Source organism: Gopherus flavomarginatus, chromosome 1, assembly GCF_025201925.1.
Source record: "Gopherus flavomarginatus isolate rGopFla2 chromosome 1, rGopFla2.mat.asm, whole genome shotgun sequence".
In the NCBI taxonomy this organism is placed as follows: Eukaryota; Metazoa; Chordata; order Testudines; family Testudinidae; genus Gopherus; species Gopherus flavomarginatus.
In genome coordinates, this window is record NC_066617.1 from 325,627,744 (window position 1) to 325,650,009 (window position 22,266).

A 22,266-nucleotide genomic window follows, 5' to 3' on the forward strand; every position below is an offset into this window, starting at 1 on the left:
ACCAATATAGTTCTCTGTTGACACCTTTTTGGACCTGCAAGATCAGTACATTTAAAACCAGAAAGGTGTATAGATGAGCATATTCTGGTGCTTTGGGGGAGAGGAGGAGGGAGTTCTTGCACTAGTCTTTCAGGTCTGCTAATTAATCTATTTGCCGCATGAATTTTCTGATGTTATATATTGAAAGAAGCTTTTTTGAAAGAAGCTGTTAATATATTTTCATATGTTACCTCTTTATTCTTGCAGCAAATCTTTTCCATATATCACTTCATTCTTCATATTTCAAGGTGATTGGTGGTGACTTTGTCTTTCAGCAGAAGACATGTCTATGCTTCTGTCATTTGGTGTGAAATTAACATTTTGCCTTCATAACCTAGTACTATAGAAAGAATGTAAAGATGGATAGCCCTTATTTCAGGCATAGTAGATATGCAGTTAATGATGCATATTCATGCTAATCAGGCTGTTGGAATAGTACCATTTGGGAGCTTACTTGCATTGTTTCTTACAGAGAGTCATTTTGGCTGCTGTAGAAAAACTACATTTTGCCAAAAAAAGGAAAGTAATAAAATAGCCATTGAAATGTTTTAAAATCATTTATGAGGTTTTTTTCTCTCTCTCAAATATATTCTGTATATTATGACTTGGAGGATGGGAGGACTGTTGTGTCTCAGTCTGAATCCTTTCCACTATAATTTTCAGTCTTAATATTATTTAGTGTATGTTTCCTTCCAGGGTCTCCTTAGCCCTGAGGATACGCTGAATAGTCTTTCCTCTTCCCCTCCCTGACTAATGCGTCATATCACAGCAAATCTTACTCTAGCGGTGGAGGGCTGGATACAGATCCCTTAGCATTGTTTTTGAAATTGGCTGGAGGGGCCTCTAGACAGCAGCAGGAAGCACTCTTCTCTCCCCTTTCCATGAGCTGAGCAAATTGCCCCTCCACAGTACTCCTGGACCCTACCTACTTGGTAATCATTGTGCTGGCACTAGACTTCTGGTGCTGAAACTTGATTTTATATCAATGTACACATTTAAATGATAGAAATAAAAACATTTTAGCTAGAAAATCTGTTACATCTTTTAAAAGTAGTAATTATTCTGATGCCATATTGACACATTGCTAGTAGTAAAGTCTAGGCCTAAAGATATGCCATTTGTTCATAATCAAGAAGATTGTTAGTCGTAGTAATTTTTTGGATATATTGGGATGAAATATCAAATGATAACATCAGTATCCGTTTATTTTAACTGAGGGTATAAATTCATGCAGGCTTTTTTAGGACTATTTCGATAGATTTCTGCATTTTTTTTAGCTGCAGTTGTCTTGTCTTAGAAGGCTTGTGGCATATACACTGTGGAAACTTGGGGTATTAAGAATAGATAAATTGTTAGAAAGAACATGAGAATATTCATTCTTAGGGCTTGCCTACACTGGAACTTTACAGCGCTTAGACTTTCTCGCTCGGGTGTGAAAAAACAGCGCGCTGAGCGCAGCAAGTTTCAGCGCTGTAAAGCGCCAGTATAGACAGTGCACCAGCGCTGGTAGCCATGCCCCTCATGGAGGTGGGATTTTTTAGAGTGCCGGGAGAGCTCTCTTCCAGTGCTCTGCCGCGACTACATAAGCCACGTTAAAGCGCTGCTGCAACAGTGCTTTAACATTGCCAGTGTAGACTAGCCTTTAGTCTATTATCAACAACCTCCTCACCCCAAAAGCTCACATTTTCTAGTAATTGCTATTTAAACTGATTGTTCCTAAAAGAGAAACATTTATCAGGCTGTCACCTTGTTTATGTTTGTATTTACTGTTGAGTCTGGTAATTTGCATTTCCCTAATCCACCCACTCCATAGTTTGTATGCACAAGCAGTGGTCTTTTCCCAGTTCTCAAGGATTTAATAGTAGTCTGGAGGGATGTCATATTACTAAAATTCATCACATTTACAAAACCTGTTACAAAACACTAAAGTGTTATAATAAATAATTAAAGCTAAACTGTATTTGTCAGATAAACGATTTAGTATCTGCTTTTTATTATTTTAATTGCTGCTTTGCAAAATGTAGTAATTTGCAATAGCTCTTCCTATCAGTGGAAATTAGCAATGTTCTGTGTGTGTATATAGTCTGAATTTATATAAATCTTTGAAAACTCTACAGATTTTTTTTATCTAGTACAGTATTTGAATATGTGCAAAGCTTTGACCTCTTTCTCTTCAGTCACATGTTTGATTGACTTCCTCTAGAATTAGTCTCTTTTTATGGGGCTAAACATTTCAACACATCAGTCCTAAGTGATTAACATACTAATTCTTTATCATTTGCATTCTATTAACAAAGTAGATTATGACACACCACATTCCAAACATTATTTTATAAGTATGTGTTTCGCTACTATTGTAGCAATACATGCTACTTAAAGGTTATGGCTCCAATTCTTCAATGAAACCTGTTAGTGTTGACCTGTGTGCCTGTGTGGTGTTTCATCAACTTAATTAGGACACTAGACATGTGTCGGGGTCAGTGGTAGAAGATTGTATTGCAGGACTAGAGCCTAATTTTGTTTGTTTTTTTTCTTATAGTTCCCTGTTGTAGTAAAAGAATATTGGGGCTGGCAGTGACCATAGGGCTTATATCAGTGTATTTCAAACATTTTCACCAGAAAAGTGGCCAGTTTTGCCATGTAGTAGTGTTTGGAAATAGATTGTAGATAACAGGTGATCTGTTTGCAAGTCCTATTTCTTCAGTAAAGATAAAAAGGCACTGAGTGGTTTGTGGATTCATGTAGTTAATTTGACTCTACTCTTTTGACTTAATGAAAATATTTAATAGTTTTCTGTTTTGAGTTTTGATATAAGCTAGTTGATTGGTTCAGCACAAGCTACTAAAAAAAGTGGGCTTAATACAGAAGCTATTATTTAAATAAGTAATTCCAGGGATTTCAGTGGGACTGCCACGTGAACCTTGCAGGGCTGTGTCCATGTATCTTGTACTGTTACAACACTCTTCCTTACAAATGTAATTTCTTTTTGAGGACTTCCATCTTTGAAAAGCACCTTTTATGGCTTAGTGTCAAACTGAGACCTTCATGCGCCTTCAGACATTACTAAGGACATGAACAAGACTCTGTCACCCCTGCATATCCCGGGCCACGCTTTGCATGTCTACTATGTTAAGTCCCATACGTTTCTCCCTCTGGGTAATGTTTGAGGGAAATATTCTTTTTGTTGACCCCTTTTGCATGGAAACAACAAAAGATTTTAAAATTAGGAATTTATAGACTATATTAAATTTTTATACCGTCTTTTTGAGTCCATATACTAAGACTTAAGCAAAAGATATGATGTGTGGAATGCCTATTTTTAGTAGAACGTAATTAATATCTTCCCTGCTAGGCACTTAACAGACACAAGACAGGTGCTTTTCGGGCAGAAACCCTATAATCTAAAGGGCTAATGAGGACAGCGGACAAAAGAAAGGAAACAACAACAACAAAACCTGGTTCTGAACTTATTCCACGATTTTTGAAGGGGTTTATATGTGTGCTTGTACAAGCTATTTCAGGAAGTTAAAAGTAGGGAGCTGGTGTGTGGCACCTGTGAAGTGTGATTTCATGAGACTTGATGGAGAAAACCAGACAGGGATATGGCCTCAGGCAGATGGGGCAGCCTGAAAGATGGTGCAGTAGGAGAGTGGAAGAACAACCTGAAGAAGTAGTTGTGTTGCAGTTAAATTTCAGTATCCATCAACCAGTTTAAAAAAATTCTAAATATAAGAATAGTCAAGGAGAATATCAACATAATATGTTGGAAATAAAGTAGCTAAACATATTTGATTTCATTCACAGCATTTCATTTATGGGGACAAAATTCAAAAAGTGGTGCATCTTTGTCCTCTTACCTTATTTATTTTAGTTACCCTTCCTCCTTTTACTTTTTGTAGGGTTTGTGACAGAATCTGAAATACCTTTTCTTCTTTTTTAAACTGATTGGATATAAAGTTGACTGTGTTTAACTTTATCAAGAGTTTGAGGGAATGACTAATAAATGCTAAAATGTTATTTCTGTGCATTTTACATCCCCTTCTCCAGTCTGAAGAGTTTAAATATTTATTCATGCTATATTGTGATCTGTAATTATGGCTAAGAAGAGTGAAAACATTATCTGTGTTATCCAGTTTGCAGCCAGGAAGCATTTGGGTATTCTTTCTTTCCTGATGCAGAAGAGAGTGAAACAGATCATAGTGTACCATTTCCTGTGTTGTTATCTTCCTTTTTTTACTGCTCCCCCCCACTTTGTGTGTGTGTGGGGGGGGGAGGGGATGTGGTAGGGGATCAGGATGAAGAAAGCTCCTTTTCTGACTCCCTGTATGTTGAACCAGGGTATGTAACATATTGCAGTGTTGCGTTTACGGGGACAAGACATTGCTCCCTGCCTGTCTTCCCACACTCTCCTGTTACCTGCAGCTGTGATCAGGACCATACATGCTCAAAGCTGATGTCACATATATACTAGGCAATCTCTAAAATTATTTGAAAATATTCATACATTCCCCCCGCCCAACAAACAAAACAGAACAACCCATGTATCTAACCAGGTGTACCAGTCATCGTTATGATCATTCGTTAGTATGCAGGGCATTGTGTACTCCTTGGCAGAATAGGATCAAATTCCGCAGTACCCATCCATAACTTTTAGGCAGTGTTAATTTACTCTTTCACAATAAAATGCCCCATATCTTATTCCCCTGCACAAACACAGATCTGTCTCTGTGAAAATAGTTGAAAATACTGAGATGGAAAATTCTTCAATGGTTATTTTTGAAGATGAGGGTTTTTTTGCCATTCTCTCCAGGTGGCTCAGCTCCTCTCCCTGGGCCTTGGCTCCTATGTTGTTGTTCAAGTTGTTTGGCACAGAAATTGCTTCCACCATTGTGCAAGGAACTGACAGGGCTTATAGTCTGCTTCACTGGGACATTTCCTCCTGGCATTGGCTGCTGCACTGTTTTCCAGGCAAGTTAAGTCATCAGCCTATTTTCTGGTTCTCCATTTCCTGGCTGCAAGCTGGACTCCAGTTCTTGCTCTCCAGCTCCCCGTTGTCTAGTTCCATAAAACAGCGCAGGGAGCACACACTATAATCCAATTAATTTCCCATTTTGGGGATGCTGGGGAGCCAGCGGCAACTGCTGGTAGGTCCTGGAAAGACTGAGAGATGGAAAACAAAAGCTGGGCACCTGGCTGTAGCAAAATGATGAATTCTACAGCAACAAATGTTGAATTTTGTATCTTAAAAATAGCCAAATTCTGCAGCTCTGGAGTCCACAGGGCTCTGCTTGAGATTAATGGGACAATTCACCGTTCTCCGAGCTATTGTTTTAGTCTCTGTGCAAACTCAGGCAGGTAACAGTGTTGATGCTTTCAAAGTTTTTTCCATGATCACTATGACTCTGTCTCTCTCAATATATATAAAAGCTTAGATTCTGGAGAATAGCTCTGTGAAAGGGGTGAAATCTGAGGCTATGGAACATGGAATACATGGGGCCTACTTGCATCTATACTTATATCCAGATCTTGTCTGTTTCTATGTTTGAATAAGTTTTAGAGTGTCAGGTTTGAGGGCTGGAACTATTTTTTCATATATGCTTGTACAGTGCACAGCACAATAGTGTTCTAGTCTTGTCTGCACCCATTGAGCGCTACTATAAGATAAATGCTAGAAATAATTTGGAGAAACAGTGGAACTGACCATATGCAAAGTGCTGTCAAATACACAAAGTAAATAATCTGCAACAACAACAACAAAAATCCCCAAACCCCAAAATAAAACCTGTTTTTCCCCACAGAGAAACCCAGCCCCGGAGTCTTAGAGAATTTTTTCTATTTTTTTTTTAAACTTCTGACCTTCTTTCTCACTCTGAAGAGTTTACATTACTCTTGGGAGGGTGGTCTTGCAAGATTCTAGACACTTCTGGAAAGTTCTGGGTAATCTTGATGGTATATAGCTGGCTGGCTCATCTTATTTTTCAGTCTTCTATCTGCACTATTACATTCACTAGATATTGGCTATTTATTCTAAATTTAGTAACAGTGAAAACTTTTGATTCCATCATTGTCATCTAATCCTACCCATGATGCTGACTTAAATCTAAATTTCAGAGCTTTTAGCACGTCTTCAGCTTAGTTTTGGAGTAGTCTCTGGTTTTGGCATCCAAAAATAGGTAAAGATCAACCTATGACTATGCTATAATAACAACTTGCATTTGATAGGAGTTGCAACCTCTTAGTATGCTAATCACCTCCAGGGTAGCACAAAATGAGCAATTTAAAGAAATGGCTGAAGCATTTTGGCCTGGATATACTTCCCCAAACGAATTTAAAATGACAGGTCCACCACTAGATTCTGCTTGTGATGAAAATGAAGAAATAGTGAAGGAAAAAATTAAAGAACGAGCACTTAAAATTGTAAAGATTGTTTGTCAAATATGAGAAAATTCCTGAAATTGTCTCTAAGCAGCCAAAAGCATTCCTAGTTAATGCTATTGATTCTACATCAGAAAAGAAAATTTAGAGAATAATATTGCTGAAGAGGACTTCCAAGAATGTTGGTAAAATTGTGCCAAGGATATCTTTATTTGTTATGCCAATGGAAAAAAGATGAGATCTTCTCTTTTGTAGTAATTCTAAACTTCTCATATGTGAGTCTTCAGAAATATTTAAACCTTGTTAAAGAAGTAACATCGAGCCATCCTAAAGCATGCAGTGAAAATTCAAATATTCTTTGACAGATACTGTCAGTTTCACGGTTGGTTGGGTGGTTGGTTGATTGACAGTCAGAGGAGGATTGATATGCTCTAGTTTGACATTTGCAGTCAGTGGAATCCATTGGCAGGTTCTCTCTAAACTTGCATCTAGTAATCATCCTAGATGTGTTTGAAATTTGCACTAAAAAGGATGAGTGTTGATCAAAACATACTATAAATTTTCTCCAAAAAGAGTCTCCACAGAGAGCCACTGAGCTTATAAAAGCATCTGAAAGAGGAGGGAACTTGACACATTGCAAAATGATGACACCACTGATGCGGGATTGGACTCTTTTCAAGTAATTTTTTTCTATAGTTTCTGGCAGTGGCTAAGTGGCTTAAAAATAATTTGTCATTGTTGGGTCCACATAGCTCTCTTTCTTAAAATTCTTTCAGAGGTGGATTTCAAAACTTTATGGAAAGCTAGTGGTAGAATCCCATACAATTAATTATCTTTCCAGTTAAGAGATTATTTTGTTCCACAATACAGTTATTATGGAGATAGAAATATATATAAATTGACAGAGTTTGATGTATCCCATTTTCATTAGCTAAGTAATAAAACAGATATAAATAGGACCAGGTCATGTTCAGCACTGTGCCAGCTTTGTGTTAGTCTTCAGTGGGTCCAGCTCCTGGATAATAGTATCTCATAGCCACCAACTAAGAAGAGTGTCCATTGCACTTCTGCACTGTATGTCTATCTGTTGGAATGGACCCTGTTCGCTCCTGGTAGCTGTCATCGATTCAAGTACTGTTCAGGCTCATCTGATTTACGCCAAAGACCTGTACTTGTGCCAGGACAGCCATAGATTCATGGGGAAACAATGGTGGCTCTCTTGTTTTAGTGCTATTCAGCTGCAGATCTGGACTTCAATTTGTAATGCCAGTATTTCAGGTATGAATGAATGCTTCCACACTGAGAAACTTGGGTCTTTGCTCTTTTGGAAGCTTTCCTATGATCTTTGTTACATCATATTAATTATGTAAGATAAGAAATTCTCTGAAATACTTAGATGTAAACGTGGTACCTTTTTTAAAATAAATATAACGGTGGGTTTTTTCTTTTTTTGAGATTAAACAGTGAGAAGAGAATATTTTATCTCAAAAGTAATCTCACTTCAGAGTTGGATACTGCAATGTTAATATCTCCTCTGTGCGGTTAGCATGCTGTCCCAGTGCATTGTGGTCTAACAGTCATCTGTGCCACACTAATGTTTCTGAACTCTGTAACAAACATTTCAAATGATACTACTTATAGTCCCTTAGAATACTAACGTATATATTTAATATCAGGATTCCATTATTGTTTATAATAAAAATAAATAGTGGAGATCAATGTTTAATGAATTATGCCTTTCAGAGCTGTGGTATAACTTTAAGATGCTGCTGGTGTGTTGACCTTGATTAGTCATCCAACAATACCTATTTCCTGGTTACCCTAATGAGCCATCAGCAGAGCACTTCGATTATTTTAGAATTGTGGCCTTTACAAAAAGAAAAAAAAAGTTTATAGTTTCCAGTGGAGCTTAAGTACCAGGTTACATTGGCTCAGATATTCTTTTCATAGAATTATGTATTGTATCATGAGTGACTGAGAATGGCTAATAATGAGCTATACAGTATCAAAAAGGTTTCAAATACTGAATGTAATAAGTTTTATTGCACATTGGTGCTTGGATGGGCCGGTAGCATGAATGTGACTGTGTTTGGAATAATGTTCAGTGCCTTTAGTTGATGTACAGTGTACTAATAAGGGTTGAAGTTTGTATGTCATCTTGGCACTATGCATTTTTAATTTTAGGCTTTACAAAGAAGAATTATGCAGAATAATTAATAGCTGTTGTGAAACCAGGGTGGATAAAAATCAATGATTTAAAAAAAAACTGATTTAATTTAAATCTGATTTTTTTGATATTTTTGATAAAATGCCTCCAGCAATCGTCCCTCCATAATGCCAACTATAATAAACTTCAGAGCTAAGGATGAACCATTCAAGAAATATATGTTTTCTGATGATGCTTTAAAGAAAGCCATATCAGTGAACTGGTGGAAGTCACTTAAACACTTGGATTCAGAGACTGTTAAAGTGATAATCTCACTTTTAACAGCAGTAACTTCTTCTGTCGGTGCAGAAAGAATATTTTCTTCCTTTGGACTAATTCATTCCAATTGAGAAATGGTTTGGGACCTGAAAATGCAGGAAAGCTTGTTTTTCTCTTCCAGATTATGAGTAAGCAGGGAATTGAAGGTGAATACGACTGCGTTTGCTGCAGAAGCTAATATTTTACATTTCTCATGTTGACCTGGCTTATATAGTCAATTTAATTTTTGTTTTTTAAAAATAAATATTTAATTTAACTATTTTCGTTAACAAGAATTTTAACAAAAACAAACCAGATTTTAAAAAACTTGAATGTTTAACTGAATTCAAAAATTCATATGCTTATTTTGTTAAAAGATTATGTTTGCTGTTTGAAGGAAAAAAATCCAGAATACATAACGTTATTTAGTTAAATAAAACCATTTAAATGTCTGTCTGGTGATGTTTTCTTCCTAATACAGGATGGCAAAAAATCCTCCAGATATTAATGATTAACCTGTTGAATTGAAGATAGTTCACCTCCCAGTGACATCATAAATATCTGCTTCAGTTACCTTTGGTAAATGAAATAAACAAACATTCATTTTCTGATATAGCTGTAAAATTAATTTGAAAAGTTTTCAGAATAAATCGCTTAAAAATATATAGTGTGTACCTTCTAAAATTTAAGCCATTTCAGAGAACTAAGTTAAAGAAAAATTGTTTTCACCATGTTCAAAATTTATGTAATCTTTTTTTTTGAAAACCACTAGTGCCCCCATGCTTTGGAGCAGGGACTGAAATTTTGGCAGGGAGTTGACCTTTGTGTCAGTGATGTGTCTTTGCCATCCCTGTAAAAATCCACCCAAATTTGGCCAAGTAGCACTTTGTGCATGCTCAGTGCAGATTTAATAGAGCTTTGCAGCTAAATTCAAAGATTCCATCCATACCAAGCATCCATACCAAGTCCAGGTTTGCAGCAACCCAGAATCTTCTTAGTTCAGGTACTATATCTTTGCTATCTCTTTACTTTTGTAAAGACAACCTGCCCTATACATGGATTATAGGCTGATCACTGATCAGTCCTTCTATCTGCATATGTTATTTTGTGTGTGCTTGATTGTAAAAATTGTTTGAAGTTGTAAAAGTGCGGGACTAAGAATTCTGGGTAGAGCTGAGCCAGGCATAGGCAAGTTAGGTACTTACAGACTTTCTTTGTTGGTTCTGCCACTTCACATCAGTCCAACCTTCAACACTTTTGCTAGTCTTGGGCATCTTCTGAGCAGAGACAGACAATTGTGACCAATTACTCTGTGTAGTAGCTTTATGATTGTAATAACCAACCATTTGGGATTAGGTTGAAATCAACTAATTTGTTTAATTTCTGACCTGAATGAGATCTATACTTAGACCTTTCATCTCTGAAGATGTGTAGGCATTAACCAACCACCCTTCACCGCCATGACGTATATTTTTTAATATTAAAAGGCTATAAAATCATAAAAAAATTAGGTCTTTATTGATGATAAACCTGCCATTAGGAGATGTTCATTTTCCCCTTAGCTCCTCCATCCTAAATAATTAGTTTATGATCATAAAAATATCTTATTTTTCAGTGTATGAAAACAGCTGAAAAGAAAATGCTAAAATTCATAGACATGAGAGAGGAAAGGAAGAGTAGTAAACTATAGAGAGTAATTTCTGGATGGCTGTGTGTGGTGGACTGTTTGTATATATTTTTGGCCCTTTTTATCCTCCGTATTACTGAAGATACTTTCAAATACCTTGTCATGTCTGAGCAGCAGACTACTGTACCCCTTTCAGGAGTTAGATTTGTATTTTGTACCCCCAAGTTTTACCTCACTTAAAAACTACTTACTTATAAAATCAGACAAGTGTCAGAGCACACTATTACTGAAAATTTGCTTACTTTCTTGATTTTTACCATAAAATTATAAAATCAATTAGAAAATAAATATTGTACTTACATGTCAGTGTATAGTATATAGAGCAATATAAACAAGTCATTGCATGAAATTTTAGTTTCTACTGACATCACTAGTGCTTTTTATGTAGCCTGTTGTTAAATATCTAAACAAGTTGATGTATCCTCTGGAAGACATCTGCATACCCCCAGGAGTACACGTACCCCCGGTTGAGAGCCACTTTCCTATGTTATTGAATGGGTATACTTGGCTCTTGCCTCAGCATGCAGGGGATGGATTTAATGACCTCTCAAGGTCCCTTCCAGCTCTACATTTCTATGATTCTGTGAAAGACTGAAAATAAAACATTACAGATATTGTTTACATGTTACTGGTTTTTTGTGTTTTTTGCACTGAGTAGATATTTTATAATAAAATACAATACTATTTTCTAGAAATGGAACCAGTATTGTGAAGGGCTTTATGGCACCTGAAATTTATGTAAATTGAATTGCAACAATACTGAAGTTCACTACTACAGCTAGTAGATTTTCAAGCCCTTGACTACATTACGTAAAAGAGATGATACTTTTATTTCTATTCTACTAAAGAAAATATAATGGATATAAAATACAACAAGGTAATATATAATATGTATAAGACAATTCGCTGTCCCATCACTTAAAAGGCAGCCCCTGTCAGGGTGGAATATGACTGTGTTGTTGGAACAGAATGGCTATCTGGTGGTGGTGGGGTTTTTCTGTTTTTGGATGGAGGTGTAGGTGAAGGTGAATGTTTGGATGATAGTAGCTTATGATTGCCCCAAATAAAGAGGACAACAAATATATCAGCACACTTTTATAATTACTTCCACTGACCTCTTTTTGACGTCAACATAACAAAGCTTCTGCCACCCAGATGCAAAAGCTGGTTTAGGCTTAAGATAGATGACCTGGTTTGCGCTACTCTGGTGATGTCCTAAAGGCTGTTGAACAGTGCTGAAGACTGGTGCTTGTCAAGAGGGCAAATACATTAACTTTCCACAGTATTGTATACAGTATTTTAAAAGTTAGGAAATATTATGTTATACTGTAGCACTTGAGATTAATATTGAAGACTTAAAAACACCATGCAACATTGAACGGAGATGGTGGCACTTGTCTTATCTTCATAATAATCAGGTTTCAGTCCCTGATATATGGCTTGATAGGTGTGGCATCACTAGCGGAATGAATACTGGGATATCATGAAGCTAGACAATGGGATCCATGGATGGAGTGAATATGAAAAGTCAGCCTGTCAGATCTGAATAAGCAGTACAGTGTCAGGACATGCCCCTTTGCCCTTTTTACTTGAGGCATAAGAAAATAACCCTGAAGTTTTATTTTTTTAATTTGCAAATTCTTTCTGTTGCTGGAAACTGATAGGTAGTAACGCTCAAGGTAGGAGATACTCTCTACAAATGTACTTATCACACATTCTTATGTTTAGAATATACAGATGTTCAGCTTTGTTTCATCAGTAGAATTCTAAACTGTAGTAAGAAGGACTATTTAAATATACAGTTCAGCTGAACATTTTTAAAGATTATGTTAAGAGGCAGAAGAGAAGCCTAATTTCATAACCTGTGCCGCCATCTGTTAACTACACTACAAGCTTATGTTTCCTTTTGGAAGGGTTTTAGCCAGCTGTTAATTTTGGACTGCTGACTGGAAGAGGGTATGCATTTAAGAGCAACACAGGACTCACAGGAGGCTTTCTGTGAGTTGACAAAAAGTTTTTTCTGTTTTGATCTGAAATTCCTTTAATTTGTCTACGCTTTTTTATATTCAGTCTTTGCGCAAATAAGAGGAATGTATTTGAAAATTTTCCTCTGCTGCGCTCCCTTCCTTTGGTCTATGCTTTCATCTTCTCCCACTGATTTGGAACTGCTCCACAGAGGGACTACTCATGCTTAGAGATGTATATTCCTCCTGAATTCTTTGTGAGGAATGTTGATGTGTTTTGTAGCTGTAACTCACAGTGCATTCGAATTCTATTGACATGTAACCCAAGTAACATTTAGGTCAGTGGTTTTCAAACTTTTTAGGCTGTGTACCCCTTTCCAAATAATGTAGTCTACCACATACCCCCATATGTGAGAGGCTCATAATATATCTATGGTTAGATTGCCAAGTCTTACTAAATAAAATGTGTTGTCTCGTGTGTCCCCTGATGAGAGCTTGGGTACCCCATATTGAAAACCACTGATTTAGGTAATCTGTCTGACATTCTCCTTTCTTTCTGATCCATTGAGATGATGCAGCTTTTTGTAACTTTTAGTTAGGAGATAGCTGTGTCATTGTTTTAATTAGAGCTGTACAAATACTGATTTTTTTTTTTTTGGTGTTCCAGCTACTTTTTAAAAAAAATCATTTTGGATCAATCCCAACCAACATTTTTCAGACTTCTTGGCAAATTGAATTCACTCTATATAAAAAATGTTCATTGGGCCAGAGAGAGAGAGAGAATGACTTTGTAGTTAGGTGGTTTGAACAGTCACCTGAGAGAGGGAATATGAGAGTCGCTTCTCCAATGAATATTCAGGTATTTTATGCGAAGTGCAGCAGGTTTCAAAAGGAGATCTTGAGAGAGACACACCCAGACTACCCTATAGGTTAGTGGTTAGGGCAAGTTTCCACCCTAGAAAAGGGAATCAAACCTGAGTCTCCCACATCCCAGGTGAGTGCCCTGACTGCCAACTCCTCTTCCTCCAGTTTAGGTTTTCCTTCATTTACGTGTTCCTGGCTCTGTACAGGTGGCTGGACTCAAGGTCCCTTCCAGCCCTATGATTTTGTGAATGGGACAAACATTCCCTTGTGAATCTAACCCCCAAAAACTAAACATTTAGTTTAGATCAGAGCTTTGGAGTGGAGCCTGGAGCTGGAGCACGGACCAGTAGGTTTTTGCCCAGAGCTGGAGCGGAGCAATTCAGAAATCTGATTGCTCCAAATCCATAGTTTAGATAATACTGAAATGAACGTTTAGTTGTTTCTGAATCTTTTTCTCTTCTTTTTTTGACTGAAACAATTTGCCAAAAACAACATGAATTTGTGAATTTTTTCAGTTAACCCAAATCTGTGTTTTCTGCCCCTCCCAAAAGTTTCAGGCAAAATTTTTTGACCAACTTTGGTTATAATACAGACTAGTGCTGTTTATTGAAAATATACTTATTGAATGTTTTTACTTTGTTTAATTACAGGGTTATAAACTCTCTGGCATTGACAAACTGAAACTGGCTGATATATTTAAGTATTTTAGCTATTGCAATTGATAAGCAACATACTGGGGTGTTGAGATGAAGAGAACATTTGATATTAATTCTGCAAAAAGACAGACAGTACATTGTTGTTGTAGGTCAGTTATATAATATAATTGCATTATTCTGCTATTTGTTGTGCAATAAAAGTAGACTTTTATTTTTAAATTTGATATCAGTATTTTTCTATAAAATTACTGAAAGCAGTTCAAGCTTACAGCTCTCCTTGCGGCTGAGCATTACCTGAAATGTGTTTAATGTGATCTTAAAAGTAAATGTTGGTAAATCATTCTGCCATCTTCTACAGGAACTATGCTCTGTTGAATCAGACTGTAAGACTTCAGTGAAATCTAGCAGAAATATTTTTAAGGAACTGGAAGAGATAATGTATTATATATTTATTCAGCTAGTTTTCTCTGGAATGTTAGGTGGATGTTGCAGTATATTGTACAGAATTGTGAGTTCTTCACCACTGGCAATTTTACCATTCTAGTGGGCTTTCCCCGCTCCTTCAGGCAGGAACAGAATTGTCAATTGAAGGACTAAATTCCACCCTATGGAAAATCCTCACTTCTTTCTGACTCCTAGCAGAGTTATCAGGTGAGTCTGCAGATTCATAGAGCACCGAAAAATTGTTAATTTACAGAGCTTAGAGGGTTCAGGGATCTTTCTTAGTTCTGCCAAGCTTTATTTTCTGGGCTCCCCAGGAGAATAACATTTTATTTTGACAGGGCACTCATTCTGGTCCATTCAATGTGGTAGATAAACCCACCAGAAAGAAGCAAAAAAGTAGGGCTGTTTTATTGATGTCTTATGGTCTCCTATAGTATTCGTTACCCTACTATGTACTGATAAGTGCCTGAAACGCTTTGCTCTTCTAATCTCCTGCATGGTTGGGAAACTGCCCTGAAAATAAATTAAGCATTTTCTACAGCCTTTGCTGCTTTTACATGTTTTGCATGGGCCCCCTTATGTGGCACTGTCTCAGTGTCAGAGGATCATTCTAGGAAGATCAAAGACCTCAAATTTACCCTTTAAAAAATTCTCCTTTGCCACAGTCTTGGACTCTCTGATGCCTCACTGAATGCTTGCAGCCACAGCTATACTAATTAACATTGATGCAAGACAGCATCTCTGAGGTCCTGACAAATGAAGAGGCAAGCCAGGCAGTTAATGGTCCTGTTCAAATAACTGAGGGCAGATATCTTGATGAACGATTGGATAAAACCATAGTCTAAATTAAGGGAAAAAGTTCCATTTCTTTTCCTATCTAGTCTTCAGAGGAATGACTACAAAAATTGATACAGAGGTAATACGTCTTTTTGTCATGTCTTCTCCTTTGCCTGGACGATGACTTAGCATTAGTTACTGACAAACATGAAACAATACTAATATAAAATAAAATTAAAATTTCAGTTCAGAAACAAAGCTATCTGGAAACTCAGTTTGTAAGAGCTAGATGAGTTGATCAAATGGAAGCCACTTAGGCTAAGTAGGCCGTCAAAGATAAAACCAAATCTACATTTGTGAGCAGCCAAGTAATAGTCAGTGACCTATTGAGAACACAGATTCGGACCTACGAGAACACAAGTTTGGAATTTGCTCAGAATGCCAAAATCAGGCCAGATGGCTTTAATTTAAAAAAAAAAAATAGCACTAGCTGCCTGGTTGATTGGGCAGAAGAAGCAAAATAAAAGAACTATTTAAAAAAAATCAAATAATAAAAGACTGCCAGGAAATCTCCAGATGTTTTACACTTCTTTGAATATTGTAGTTGTTTTAGTAAATTTCAGAGAGAACTGGTAAGGGATTTAGGTAAATATAACTGTCTTGCATGTAATACTTTTTCAACACAATATTTACTAGAGAAAAGTAGACTTATGTATTTAGTTGCTTTTTTATTATTATTATTTCTTATGTCCTGACAATATTTACCAGATATTCTTCTTTCTGCTGGTACTGCTCTCTGGAGAGAAAAATCTAATGAGGCAAAAAGCTCATTGCTGCCCTTGAGTCATCCCTTGCAATAGAATACCAGCTCCTGACAGGAGATGACAGTAACAACAACAATAAGGAGTTCAAGATAAGGCAATGTGTGTTTTTTTTCTTTTTCTTTTGTTTTTTGAATGAGTACATCTATATTTATAAAAGAGACTGTTTTTGATCCACCCTCCGATTCATGGGGTGGCAATATTGTTTGGTTTGATTACCATATATCAGGGATCGGCAACCTTTGGCACACAGTTTGCCAGGGTAAGCACCCTGGTCGGCCAGGCCGGTTTGTGTACCTGCTGCGTCCGCAGGTTTGGCCGATTGCGGCTCCCACTGGCTGTGGTTCACCGCTTCAGGTCAATGGGGGCTTCGGGAAGCGGCGGCCAGCACATCCCTCAGCCCGTGCCGCTTCCCGCCACCTCCATGGGCCTGGAGTGGTGAACCACGGCCAGTGGGAGCCACGATCGGCCAAACATGTGGACACGGCAGGTAAACAAACTGGCCCAGCCCGCCAGGGTGCTTACCCTGGCAGGCCGCATGCCAAAGGTTGCCGATCCCTGCCATATATTCTTCTGTTCAACCAAAACCCCTCTCCCCTTTCTGACTCAGTCTCTTCTTCTTTTTAAATCTCACATTAAAAACCTTCCTTTTCTCTTTAGGCTACAGTGTGACCGTCTCACTCTGAAGTTTTTAGTGATGTCCTGTGTGAAGAACACTACATAAACTCTACTGAACTACAGTCCAGGAACATTTAATTAGATGGGAATGTGAATTTTTATTAGTAATAGGCCAAACTTTTAATCAGTGCAACTTGTGAATCTGCAGTTGTTGTACCTATTCATTTCAGAAATGTATCAGTTGTCCTAAGAGACTGGTATTCACATTCCAACCTGAGTGTTCTCTTTGAATACTGGCAACAGCCAAGGGCCATCAGCTGGTGCTCAAACACTGTGGTAATGGGTGACAGTACAAAAAGTTAAGTCAGAAGGTCTTCAATTCCCATTTTGCTTGGGTTCTGAAGTGATTGCAGTTCTGCCACTCTTAGAGAACATTTTTTGTTCTGTGTTCGTACAGAGTCTAGCACTCTAGGTTTCTGGTCCGTAACTCGGGCTACTATGTGCTATGATTGTACGTAGGGTTACCAGATAGCAACTGTGGGAAAAAAAGGGACAGTCGGTAGGGGGTAATAGGCACCTATACAAGAAAAAGTCCCAAAAACCAAGACTGTCCCTTTAAAAATAGGATACCTGCCCCCCCCCCCAATTGTACAAATATAATAATAATAAGGGGAAAGTGATGAGATAGACATTGTCTTTATATATATGCAGGAGAGGGAAGGGTCAGAGAACCTCGAAGTTATGAGAATGTTGGTGAGTGTGATCCTGAGCAGTGAGGAAAGGTGAAGGGGTCAGGGTTTGGGAATAAAAAATTAGCTTATTTTTGGCCACATTCAAATTGGGTTAGCAGCAGATCAGTCGAGAGGAAATACCAGAGGATGTGTCTACGCTGCAGCTGGTAGTATGCCTCTCAGGCTGGGTAGACAGGTCTATACTAGTTCTGCTCGAGCTAGAGTGCTAATAATAGCAGATTCGATGATGATGCCTGAGCTTGGACCCAGAGATTGAGTGGGCTTGCACTCAGGCGGCTAGCCTGTGCCTCAGCATCCATATTGCTAATTTTAGCTGGCTCAAGTGGAGCTGGAATGTGTCAGTCCATCCAGACTGGGAGGCGTACTACCAGCTGCAATTTCAACACAGCCAGAGAAAGAGATTTGTGGGACTGGAGGAAGGGGGCAGAGGTGTAAGGTATGCAAAGGTAGACTTGAGTCATCAGCATGGAAAATGATAGATGAATGTGTGCATATGGATGAGTCAGCAAAAGACAGGATTCTCGAGAGCAGGCCACATTTGGGTATGGAAATTGTATAGTGGGCCATGAATGCTCATGAAATTGGGGGTTGGGGCGTGGGAGGGGGTGAAGGCTCCAGCTGGGGGTGTGGGCTCTGGGATGGGGCTGCAGATGAGAGGTTTGGGGTGCAGGGGGTGCTCCGGACTGGGACTGAGGAGTTCTGAGGGTGGACCGGGAATCAGGTGAGGCAGGAGGTTGGGGCGAGGGAGGAGGTGCAGGCTCTGGGCAGCACTTACCTCAAGTGGCTCTTGGAAGCAGTGGCATGTCCCCTCGCTGGCTCCTACACGGAGGCATGGCCAGGCCCCTCTCTCTCTCCATTGCCTTGCTGATACAGTCAGTTAATCAAACTGAGAAAATGAAGCAGTGTGCTGCTGCTGCTGCTTGTGATTTCTGCCATTTCTACCACATGGCAGTGAAAACTTTCGTCACCTAGTAGCGGTAGCAAGATGATGGTATGGAAGGGCATATTCTGCAGGGGGGTTATTTGAGTGCATGCATTCTTAGCTGTAGTTCCTGAAGCCAGTGGTATGGTGAATTGCCTACTGGGTGAAAAGACTGTGAATCTCTTGAGACATCTAGATAGGCTTATATGCTGTGCTGGGAGGAGCTGATACATGTTGTGGTTCATGTAGGTACAAATGACATAGGGGTAGGGGAGAGGTCCTGGAGGCCACATTTAGGCTGCTAGGTAAGAGATAAAAGTCCAGGACCTCTGTGGTAGCATCCTCTGAAATGCTTCCAGTTCTATGTGCAGGGCCAGTTAGTCAGAACTTCAGGGTCTCAATACATCGAGGAGACGATAGAGTAGGGAGGAGGATTTGGGTTTTTTAGGAAATGGGAAACCTTTTGGGAAAGGAGGAGCCTATATAGGAGAATGGCTCCACTTAAACCAGAAGGGAACCAGATTGCAGGCATGTAAAATTAAAAAGACTGTAGAGGAGCTTTTAAATTAAGGGCTGAAGGTATGGAGAAAAGCTGACAGGTGTGGAGAAGCACATAGTTGGATCAAAGACATCCTGTAGGGTAGGGTCTATTAATGGGTATTCTTTAAATTCTAGTAAAGAGGAGAGGATAGAAATTGATAAAGACCTCATGCATCTGAAGAGGTGGGTTTTTTACCCACGAAAGCTTATGCCCAAATAAATCTGTTAGTCTTTAAGGTGCCACCAGACTCCTTGTTGTTTTTGTGGATACAGACTAACACAGCTACCCCCTGATATTGGTCAAATGAAAGTGTCCCATTTAATTACATAACATAGTGGCAGACAACTAAAAAGTGACAAATTTTATAAGTGCTTGTATATGAATGCTAAAAGTCAAAATACTAAGATGGGTGAACTTGAGTGCCTGGTATTAAATGAAGGTATTGATATAACAGGCATTATAGAAACTTGGTGGAATGAATATAATCAATGGGACATAGTAATACTAGGGTACAAAATATACAGGAATGACAGAATAGGTCATGCTGGTGGGGAGAGGCACTATATGTGAAAGAAAGCCTAGAGTCTAATGTAGTAAAAATCTTAAAATGAATCAAGCTGTACCATAGAATCTCTATGGATAGAAATTCCATGCTTGAATAATAAGAGTATAGCAATAGGAATATGTTACCGACCATCAGACCAGGCCTGTGGTGGTGGTTGTGTGAAATGTTCAGGAAGATTAGGCTATAAAAATAGAAAGCTCAGTAATAATGGGGGATTTCAGTGATCCCCATATTGACTGGATACATGTAACCTCAGAAAGACAGGATGCAGAATTAAGGTTTCTGGACACCATTAATGACTGCTTCTTGGAGCAGCTAGTCCTAGAACCCACAAGGGGGGGAGAATTCTTGATTTAGTCTTAAGTGGAGCACAGGATCTGGTCCAAGAGGTGAATATAGCTGAACCACTTGGTGGTAGCAACCGTAATGTAATTAAAGCTAAAATCCTTGGAGGCCGGGGGGAGAGATACCAAAGAAGCCAACCACAGTAGCATTTCACTTCAGGGGAACTACACAAAAAGGAGGATGCTAATTAAGTTGAAATTAAAAGGAACAGTCACAAGTGAAATGCCTGCAGACTGCATAGAAAACGCAATAATAGAGGCTCAAATTAAATGTGTATCCTAATTTAAAAAACAGTAAGAGGATCAAAAAAGTGCCAGTATGAATAAACAAGTAAAAGAAGCAGTTAAAGGCAAAAAGGCATCCTTTCCAAAATTGGAAGTCAAATCCTGCTGAGGAAAATAGAAAGAAGCATAAACTCTGCCAAGTCAAGTGTAAAAGTATAATTAGGCAGGTCAGGAAAAAAACCTTGCAACCAGCCAAAGACGCACAAACTAACAGCAAACCCTTTTTCAGTACATCAGAAGTAGGAAATTTGCCAGATAATCAGTGGGATCACTGGATGATCGAAGTGTTAAAAGTGCATTCAAGAAAGATAAGACCATTGCGGAGAAGCTAAATGAACTCTTTGCATCAGTGTTCACTGATTCATTTAGCACAAGGAAGATTTCCACACCTGAGCTATTCATTTTAGGTGACATATCTGAGGAACTGTCCCAGATTGATGTGTCAGTAAAGGAGGTTTTGGAATAAATTGATAAATTTATACTAATAAGTCACCAGGACCAGACGATATTCATCCAGGCATTCTAAAGGAACTCAAAATGAAATTGCAGAACTACTAACTGTGGTATGTAACCTGTCACTTAAACCAGCCTCTGTACCGCATGACTGGAGGATAGCTAATGTGAAGCCAATTTTAAAAAAGGTTTCAAAAGTAAGCCTATCTTCAGTACCAGGCAGATTGGTGGAAGGTATAGTAAAGAACAGAATTACCAGACTCATAAATGAAAATGATTTGTTGGGGAAGAGTCAACATGGTTTTTGTAAAGGGAAACCATGCCCCACCAATCTATTAGAATTTTTTGAAAGGAGTGGGTCAACAAACGTGGACAAGGGTGATCCAGTGGATTTAGTGTACTTGGACTTTCAGAAAGCCTTGGACAAGGTCCTTCACCAAAGACTCGTAAGCAAAGTACGCAGTCATGGGATAAGAGGGAAGGTCCTCTCATGGATCAGTAACTGGTTAAAAGATAGGACACAAAAGGTGGAAAGAAATGGTGGGTTTTCAGAATGGAGAGAGGTAAATAGTGGTCCCTCAGGAGTCTGTACTGTGACAACTTCTGTTCAACATATTCATAAATGATCTGGAAAAAACAGTGGCAAAACAGTGATGTGGCAAAATTTGCAGAGGATACAAAATTATTCAAGACAGTTAAATCCAAAGCAGACTGTGAAGAATTACAAAGGGGTCTCTCAAAACTGGGTGACTGGACAACAAAATGGCAGATGAAATTCAGTGCTGATAAATGTAAAGTAATGCACATTGGAAAACATAATCCCAACTATGCATACAAAATGATGGGGTCTAAATTAGCAGTTAACACTCAGAAAAGTGATGTGAGAGTCATTGTGGATAATTATGTAAAAACATCTCAATGTGCAGGGGCAGTCAAAAAAAGTTAACAGAATATCAGGAACCATTAGGAAAGGGATACATAGTAAGACAGAAAATATCATAATGCCACTATATAAATCCATGGTACACCCACACCTTGAATAATGTGTGCAGTTCTGGTTGCCCTATCTGAAAAAAGATATATTAGAATTGGAAAAGGTATAGAAAAGCAAAAAAATGATTAGGGGTATGGAATAGCTTTCTTATAAGGAGAGATTAAAATGCCTGGGACTTCTCAGCTTGGAAAAGGGACGACTAACAGGTGATATGATAGAGATCTATAAAATCATGACTGGTGTGGAGAAAGTGAATAAGGAAGTGTTATTTACTTTCACAGAACACAAGGTCTAGGAGTCACACAATGAAATTAATAGGCAGAAGGTTTAAAACAAACAAAAGGAAGTACTTCTTCTCACAATGCACAGTCAACCTGTTGAACTCGTTGCCAGGGTTGTTGTGAAGACCAAAAGTATAACTAGATTAAAAAAAGAATCAGATAAGTAGAACCTCAGAGTTACGATTACCTTGGGAATGGAGGTTGTTCGTAACTCTGAAATGTTTGTAACTCTGAATAAAACCTTGTTGTTCTTTCAAATGTTTACAACTGAACATTAACTTAATACAGCCTTGAAACTTTACTATGCAGAAGAAAAATGCTGCTTTCCCTTTATTTGTTTACGTTTAACCCAGTACTGTACTGTATATTCCCCCCTTCGCTGCTGCCTGATTGCATACTTCCAGGACGACAGGATGCTGG

The 22,266-nt window shown here is 38.3% G+C and overlaps 1 protein-coding gene across 1 annotated transcript in view; it reads left to right on the forward strand.

Moving 5' to 3' along the window:
• UBL3 (ubiquitin like 3) overlaps positions 1 to 22,266 on the forward strand; it is a 67,530-nt gene that overhangs the window by 1,530 nt on the left and 43,734 nt on the right. The gene's annotated exons all lie outside the window — the stretch shown is intronic.